Source organism: Lethenteron reissneri, chromosome 59, assembly GCF_015708825.2.
Source record: "Lethenteron reissneri isolate LAM-NWPU_2019-01 chromosome 59, ASM1570882v1, whole genome shotgun sequence".
In the NCBI taxonomy this organism is placed as follows: Eukaryota; Metazoa; Chordata; class Hyperoartia; order Petromyzontiformes; family Petromyzontidae; genus Lethenteron; species Lethenteron reissneri.
In genome coordinates this window covers 5,209,798-5,219,136 of record NC_083837.1, presented here as the reverse complement: position 1 = coordinate 5,219,136, position 9,339 = coordinate 5,209,798, and positions in this window count along the sequence as shown.

Genomic DNA, 9,339 nt, shown 5'->3' with positions numbered 1-9,339 from the left:
CCCGCTAAAGGCCAAAACTAATACCCATGATAAGTAAATTGATATATAGAGCTTGCCGGCGATAGGTCTAAACCACGAACTATGAACTCGCGATATTCAAGGGTCTCCCATATTTGGAGTTTGCATGTTCTCCCCGTGGTCACGTATCCTTTTCTCCTTCTCCAGGTGCTCCGGTTTTATTCTCCACATTTAAAAACATGCGTTGAGATATTGACTGCTATAAGTTTTCACATAAGCCACCTCGTTGAGCAATCATATGTGGCCAGGCTGCTTCTGGAAAAGAGCTATATAGCTCAGTGGGCCTTATCTGTTCAAATCAAAATAGGTCGCTTACAGGAGCTGAATGGATTTTAACATCACAGGGACGCGAGGAATCGCAGCATGGCTTTATCCAGCAGTGGATTGATCCTGATTTATGTTTTGCAAATAGTGCAATTTAGCGTGCACTTCCAAATGGTGTTTAGAGTGTCTGTTTAATCAAATACACTTGTTTACATACGAGAGAAAAAAATGTGTGTACTAGTGTGTCACGAAGCACCTCTCTTACTCCCCAAATGCATTACAATTTTATGAAAAGCATATTTGAGCAATTTTCAATCCACAGCTGGACGAAGGCCTTTCCACATCATGTCCGTCGGTGTTTTATAACCATGTATCACCACGCTGCTCAGTGCAGGTTAGTGGAGAGAAGGGAGGACACGATATCACTCACAACTGATGTTAGCCATGGCTTGGAACAGCCATCCCTGGTAATGGAGAATCGGGCCAACTTCGCCGGGCCCTATGCTGTGGGTGGACCCTGTGCTTTGATGTTGCGGTGTCAAATATAATACTTCCGGTTTAAATCTTGACTTAAAGCTTTTGTGACTAGTAATTCATATTATTTGGGTCTTTTGGTAAAGTCACGTAGATAGGTTCAAAGAAAATAACAAAAAACTACGACGTTTCGATCACAACAAACGCGATCGTTATCAGAAGGAAAGAGGAAAGCTGCTGAATGCAGACTGTTTTATAAGGTGTTGTTCTAATGTCATAAACGAAGTGGGCGGGGCTAGGGATGTTAATGTGAGAAATTAGCATGTTAATGTAAGATCGCAGAGCCACCGCGATGTAAAGGTCGGCATCCGTATTTAGTCACGTTGGTGCGAGAAATTCAACCTGTTAATGTGAAATCGGAGAGCCGAAGCCACGGGAAAAAATAAAATTTACATCGAAAGGTGGCAGGAAGCATCACAGCCAGTTATGACTTAAGCTGGTTGATTCCAATGATTGCTAAGTTTGTACCCATATTCTCGGTTGAAATTGTGTGCGTCTGTATATATGGATGGCTTCATGAACGGATCTTTGTTGATAACCAGTGGGTTTGCAAGTACTTTCGTCTTAGAGAAATCTATTTCGTGAGCCCACCGCATTAAAAGAATGATCAGCCATGACCGAGGTATTGGTCCTTCCGTGTTTCAGATCTGCCTCATGTTCACGAACACGGTTTGAGACATATAGCTTAGTTTCCCCAATGTAACTACTGCCACAGACACAGATTAGTTTGTAGGCGCCGGGGTATTGCATATCAGGGATCACATCCTTCACAGATTTGATCAGATCACGAATTTTACGTACTGTGTTCAATCGACCTGGATCTTGCGTTTGATCATGATTTTGGAAATCTTTTTGGTGACCCCTGCTATGTATGAACCTATCTACGTGATTCCCGGTTTAGTTTGAAGGCTTCAGGAAGCTCACACGGTGAGATTTGCCCCAGGCCCCACACTCCCTATGGATGGCTGACTGGTTTATAGTACAGTGCACCAAATCAACGTTCCACCACCGTGGACATCGTTTTGTGTGTAGAGCTGCTGAACACGAATGAGAACTGAGCTGTGACTTCACGTACGACTTGATGCATGGAAGGAGACGGAGAGAAGCGATAGTTATTTTCTGAATTAATTAATATGAGTAAATGGATTAAGTGCCTAATTAATTGACAAATTAATAATTTAATTAATTTATAAATTGATGAACAGATGAAAGACGAAATGAACGAACCAGTGAGTTACTGAATGCTAGTGACACGCTCCCATTTGCGCTGTCGCTATCTGCTGGGAGTGCACAGACTGTGAGTTTTGGGTTCAATATGAGACTGGGGACCATGGTGCATTGTCATCATCAATACATCGATTACTGAATAGCTCCATAAGAGGGTATTTTTAATGGGGAAAATGTCAAAACTGGGTGGTTTTTAACTTTTGCCGACAAAACTGGATCCCAAATGTCAAACTGGGTGGTCTTGGAAAACGACAGGCAAAACAGGGTGGTGCTTTTTGATATGACAAAACTGGGTGATGTTCAATGTGGACAAATGTCAAAACTGGGTGAAGGTGTACGATTTAATGTATCATTTTGTACACGTTTAGGTCCTTGCGTTATTCATCCATATGTCGCCACAGATTTAGAGCGTTCCAAATGATGTTTCTCGTGGCTCATGTTCCATACCTTGCACCACAAACTTCCCGTTTGCATACTGGCACAGTGTGCCAGCTCGCTTACTTGCCGTTTGTATACTGGCACAGTGTGCCAGCTCGCTACTACAGTAACACTTACTTGCCATATGTATACTGGCACAGTGTGCCAGCTTGCAACTACAGTAACACTTTCAGCTCGCGAACATACACGAACTTGCCATTTGTATACTGGTACAGTGTGCCAGCTTGCATGCTACACCTACTACAGTAGAACAACGGTAGATAGTGTTTGCGTCGAGAAGTATGGTGCTGCACACTTAGAACAAAACATGTTTGTTACATATATATAACTACTTCGACGGGCAAGAGCGCTTGTTGTGGCCCTTGGCGCGACAGAAGGAGCACCGCGTGAGGCCCAATGGGCCACCTTCGCCACGGTTGCGAATCCGACGCTTCTTCGGGCGGCCAGCCTTCTTCTGGCGAGGAGGTGGCATCATGGTGTTGTCGCGTTGCAGCTCCTCGGCAATGGGCAGCTCGATACCAGCAACCGAGGTCCATGTCGTGTTGATGGCAGAGACTTGGTAACACACCGCACATGCGTCGTAGAGCTCGGGCATCCGCCCAAACGCCATGAGGGCACGAATGTAGTGCCGACACGGCAAGCCCATCTGCTTCATGTACCCGCACGTGCACGACCGAGAGCTGAGATCGACTCGGCGCTTGGCAGAGGCGTAGGCGTCTGGATCCTTGACGTATGCACGCGTCGAGGTACTCTCGTAGACCTTGTACCTCGGGGCCAACGCCTGCTGAGCGTCGATGAGTCCTTGAGCGTACGGCGTAATGACACGCCCTTCAGCGGCCCACTTCTCGGCGTCGCTACGGTGGGCAAAGGCCGTCGTCATCATGTCTTCCATGTGGTGCATGAGGAAGTGGAAGGGGTCCATCTCGCGAGCCGGCAGGGCCTCGCTGTTCGTGGACTCCACAAAGTTCGTCGTGCGCCAGCCGTACAATGGCATCGTGTGCAGGTGCGGGTAGAGCGCCCACGTGTGGGGGTCGATCTTGTTGTAGTACGTGGCCGCCGCAGGCAGAGCTACGCCCAAGCAGCCCAAGGAGCTGCGGAACGCGGCCTCGGAGGCGCACCCTTGGGCATCGTAGATGATGCCTTGGAGGTCGGGCGTGAACGCGGAGCCGATGTTGTCCACGCCGTTGCAGATCAAATGCCGCGTGCAGTGGATGAGCATGAGGTCCTTCCAGTCGGAGGCTAGGATGCCCGTGCCACGATCGCAGAAGACCGGCGTGCCGTCGAGCTCGATGTCGTTGGTCGTGCAGCAGTTGAGAAACCAGTCGTAGGCCGCTGCCGTCTCGGACGGCACCAGCGCCACGGCGAGAAGGACGTTGCGGTTGTTGCCGTCGCGCCCAACGAGGACGAGCATGGTTCCGTTGTAGGCGCGCGCCTTCATGTGCGACCCGTCGATGCCGACGACGCGTTGAAGACTTGGCTGCAACGAGCGTGCGATCGGGTTGCAGATGAACGCACCCCAGAAGATGCCCGCGTCTTCTCGCACACTGCAGGTCGTCGCGTTGAGCTTGCCGAACGTCTCCACCAGCGAGTTGATGAACCTGAAGCCTGCATGGGCCGCACTCTCGTTCGCCGCGATGCACGTGTCCTTGGCGCGGTACATCATCCGGGTCGGGACAATGAAGCGAGCAACGTCGGCGACCTGGGCAATGACAGTCGGTGCGGAGGTACGGGGGTTGGCGCGAAAGGCCGAACGGGCTGTCGTGTTCGCCTCCACTTGGCGCTGCGTGATCTTGGTAGTGCCCGTGCAGCCGTGGTGATCCGTGCACAGCGCCGAGACGCGGAAGCCACGTCGTTCCCCCGTGAGCTTCGTCAGCTTCACCTTGAAGGAACAAGGTGTTGAACTAGAGCAGACGATGGCAACGTGCCGTCCGCCGCTTCGCTTGAGGTCAAGGACCGCGCGCTTGCCTTGTTGCAAAGCAAAGTCTTGGATGCCGTGGATGGCCTCGCGGCGCGTGGTAAAAGTCTTCTTGGGGTGGAGGGTTGCCATTCGAATGTGAGCCGCTCCTCCACCTGTTTCGTGAAAAATGCTTGTGAAAAATCACGTTTCTACGTCTACTTTCAATTTTTCACGAGACAATATGTCTATTTTCATTGCCAGCAATTTGATTTTTCACACAATATTTCCGCCAATCACCGTAACGGTGGGCCAAAAGATTGACCAATCAACGAGATGCGCATTCGTTGGTTTGTTCCGCACCATTGGGACCATGGTCAGGAGCGTCAAGCAGGCTGGTCCATCTCCCAAGGACGTCGCCTTTGTCTCTGTCCTTGGTCGTTTGGCGGGCTATGGTCGAATGCATGGCAAATTTAAGGGTGTACAGTAGCGCGTAGCATCAACCAACAATCCAAAAGTTTGGTATTGACGCGAGTCACTAGTCTAGGTCATCACGCAAGGTGGCAGTGCGCCCGCCTGGTCGCAAGCCCGCCCCGAGCTCACTTCCGAGTCCGAGCCGTAGCTTGAAATGTTGGTCGTTGGGGTGCTGGCACACTGTGCCAGCGTACAAATATCAAGTGTGTGTAGTTATATGGTGCTGGCACACTGTGCCAGCATACTAATACCAAGTGTTTAGATGAATGGGGTGCTGGCACAGTGTGCCAGTATACAAATACCAAGTGTTTGGATGAATGGGGTGCTGGCACACTGTGCTAGTATACAATTATCAAGTGTATTTGACAAATGTCAAAACTGGGTGCACCCTGAGTGTCCAAAACTCAAGTTTTTGGCCACCCAGGGTGCACCCAGTTTTGACATTTGGGATCCAGTTTTGTCGGCAAAAGTTAAAAACCACCCAGTTTTGACATTTTCCCATTTTTAATGGGTTAGATCGCGTAAATATATAAATGTCGTTAAAACCTGGCACCACTTGACACAGCCAACTAGTAACGGTTGCCACATAAACAGAACATGCCAATTCGTCACTAGTACAGCAAACTGGTGTGTTGGGGAGCCAAGCCACAACATTTACAATCTGAGTACGACGTTTCACCAGTAATTACAACTCGCTTCATCAGGTGACAGCCAGATTTGTGTAGAAGTCCACGTGTTTCGTTCCTTATAAAGAGGCATATATGTGGTGACCACACTTCTGCGCTCTTGCACAAAGTGGGGGGGGGGGGGGGGGGGTGAAGGATTAATGAGCCAACGTACATTATGCATGCACATTATGCGAGCCCTTTGATCTTATCCTTCCTGTCCATTGTATTAAAATAGCAGTACCAACAGTAATCCCTATTGAAGTATGGTACCCTGATAGGCATGCATTTAAACAATGTATTATTTGACGATTTGCTTCCACGCAGCACTAAGTCGGTAGGTATCCAAACAGTTAAAATTATTTGTATTTCTTTCAATTTCGATAGATTATCTAATTAGTATTGGCCAGTAGTAGCTAGTTTTGCACAGAACTTCAACATTATCAAAATCAATTGAGTGTTCTTGTTGGCACGCGTGTATTTAATATTTCTCTGATGTTCTTTTAGTCTCGTGCTGATCATTCGTCCTGTTTGGCCAACATATCATTTGCCACAAGTGCAGTTAATCCTGTAGACACCTTCTGTTGATCGCTTCGGTAATACATCATTTGTACCAGAAGTCAAGTTCAAGAAACATAAGTACGTTTTTATTACAACTTAAAATATACATACAGATATAGATATACATGTCCATCCAACCACGTCTCAATGTCTATGTCTGGGAGAACACGCTAGTTTCTCCCTCTGTGGAGTCTCCACCAGTTTTCTTTCTTCTTGTTTCCCAGCTCCTGGTCTTGGCGCTCCTTCCCTCTGTCTCCTCCTCGTTCATTCTCCTCTTCCTCATCGTTCTCCAGCTGCCGTGTGCAGCCCAGGAAGCTCCAAATTGCCCAACGCCAGAAACTGTTCTTTCTCTCTCTCTTAGAAGATGGGATGTGCTTAATCTCTTTCTTCTCTTCCTGAACAATGTCTGCCCTCCAAGGTTGCTCGCATCTCCCTTCCTCATTCACCACTTGCTTTGTATCGTCTTCAATCATGTCGACCTCCTTCAGCTCTACCTCATTTGCCTCTGACTCAATAGCTCCTACTTCTTTTGCCTCTAGCTCTATTGCCTCTACACCATTCGCCTCTACCAAAATCGCCTCACTCTCCTCCACCTCAATAGCCCCTACCTCCACTTCTACCTCAGTCACTTCTACCTCATTCGCCTCTAACTCATTCGGCTCCACCTCCGTAACCACCTCCTGCTTGGACTCTCCCTCAATCTCCTCTACCTCTTTTGCCACTTCCTGGTTGGCATCTACCTCGACTGCCTCTACTTCATTCGCCTTGAGCTCAATCACTGCTACCTCCACTTCTACATCAATCACCTCTACCTCATTCGGCTCCACCTCTGTAACCACCTCCTGCTTGGACTCTCCCTCAATTTCCTCTACCTCTTTTGCCACTTCCTGGATGGCATCTACTACATATGCCTCAACCTCCTTTGCCCCTTCCTGTTTTATCTCCTCCACCACGTTCTCAACTTTTTTTGACATTTCCTGTTTGGCCTTTACCTCATTCGTATCTACCTCATTGATCAAGACCTGCAAGGCCTTTTCTTCAATCGTGTCGACCTGAATTGCCTCTACCTGTTTCACCAATTCCTGCTTTGTATCTCTCCCAATCCCTTCTACGACATTGGCCACTACCTCTTCACCACTTCCTTCCTGGCCTCTCCATCATTCCCCTCACCCTCAATCTCGTTTTCCTTCATCTCTTCTACTTCGCGAACTTCCATCTCAGTCCTTCGTAGCTTCCTATTCCTACGTTTCCTCTGAACACAATCCTCTCCCTCTTTCTTTGTCTCCACAACATTGTCAACTTTCTTAGCCACTTCCTGTTTGGCTATTCCCTCATTCCCATCTACCTCACTTGCCTCTACTTCTTTCCCTAAGTCCTCCTTGGCATCTCTCTCAATCCCTTCTAGGACATTGACCACTACCTCTTTCACAAATTCTGCGTGGCCACTGCATCTATCACCGCTACCTCACTCGCCACTTCCTTTTTGGGCTCTCCATCATTCCCTTCTCTCTCAATCTCGTTTTCCTTCATCTCTTCTACTTCCAGAACGTTAATCTTAGTCCTTCGTAGCTTCCTATTCCTACGTTTCCTCTGAACACAATCCTCTCCCTCTTTCTTTGTCTCCACAACATTCGCAACTTTCTTTGCCACTTCCTGATTGGCTATTCCCTCATTCCCATCTATCTCATTTGGCTCTATCTCTTCTGCTAATACCTGTTTTGCATCTCTCTCAATCCCATCTATGACATTGGCCGCTATCTCTTCCACCACTTCCTGCTTTGCCATTGCTTCTACCTCAATCACCACTACCTCTGCCTCATTCGCTAATTCCCGCTTGCCATCTCCTTCTAACACCTCTACCTTATTCAACTCTACCTCCTTCATCACATCCTCCAAAGCCACTGTCTCAATCATCTCTACCTCAATCATCCCAACCTCCACCATTTCCTGCATGGGCTTTCCCTCACTCCCCTCTCTCTCAGCCACCTCTTCTTTCACCGTCTCCTCCAGAACTTTCTTCTTGTTCTTATGTTTCTTCCTACTCCCACGTTTTCTCTTCATACAATTTCTCTCCCCCACTTTCTCCATCTCCTCCATCTCGTTCTCAACCTTCTTGCTATTTTGACATGTCTGCTGCACATCCTCATTACTAGCGTTGACTTCTGCCTGCTGCTGCTCTTCTGCCTTTTGCTGCTGGTGGTGGATGATGAAGCTCTTCAGCTCGGTGCTGTTCTGGAATTCCAGCAGCTCCTGCTGATACTTGGCCTGCTGCTGTGCACAACGATCCAGCAGGATCATCTCAAGCTCCCGTATCTGGCGCTCAGCTTCTAGTCTTATGGCACAGTGCATCCTCTTGCGCTGCCTCTTCGAGCCAGGGTCTGGGGAGTCACATGGGGAGAAGAGAGCAGCACCCAAATGATTAATTAATGGGTGTTTGAGTATTTCCTGTATTATAATAGGTTTTTGCCCTTTTTTCTGGAAACAAAACAGGTGTTAAGATATTAAAACACCAAACTGATACATTTTACAAGGAATCATGTCTGCATTAACCACAATGCTTGTGGTCAGAATGCAAACAAAAATACTCTAAATTGTCCTTGAAACTGATTGGTCCACACCAGAGACAGCTTTATTTTGAGCCTCGTCTCAAATGGTGTTAGACCAGAGGACACAAACATGCGCATTCCTGTATGTTATTTTGGTAAAGAAACTTGGTACCATTGACAGGAATCTAACTTTACTTGGACCGATGTAACAATGATACCACTGTAGGGAGGTCTGGAGGTTGACTCATGTGCCGGAGAACCTCCTCCTCCAAAGTACTTCATTAGATTTATGGGCTGGCTGGGGAGGCCCTATTAAGTTTGCGAGGTCTGAAACTCCAGGCCAAACATAAATAAACTTCCCTTATCTCCGAAAAAGTAAGATGGATTGATGACCAAGCTGTGGAAGTCTGGCTAAATTTATAAGATGTCCATTGTTTCACAAGAGAGAGCATGAATCGGATAAAAATACACTATTAATTCTTATACATGGTCCATTCATACACTTAGTATATTAGTGGGCTACGTTAGAGAAGGAGAAGATAAAGGGAGGAGAGGGAAGAGGAGGGCCGGGGTGCCCGGAGCCCAGAGAGTGCCCAGAGGGGCCAGAGAGCCAGGGGCAACCCGATGTTTTGTTAGCTGGATAGCATGTGCTCCCGTGCATGTGAGGTTGCTCTCAACAGAAGTCTTCCATGCACGAGAATGGCTGAAATGCTGAGTA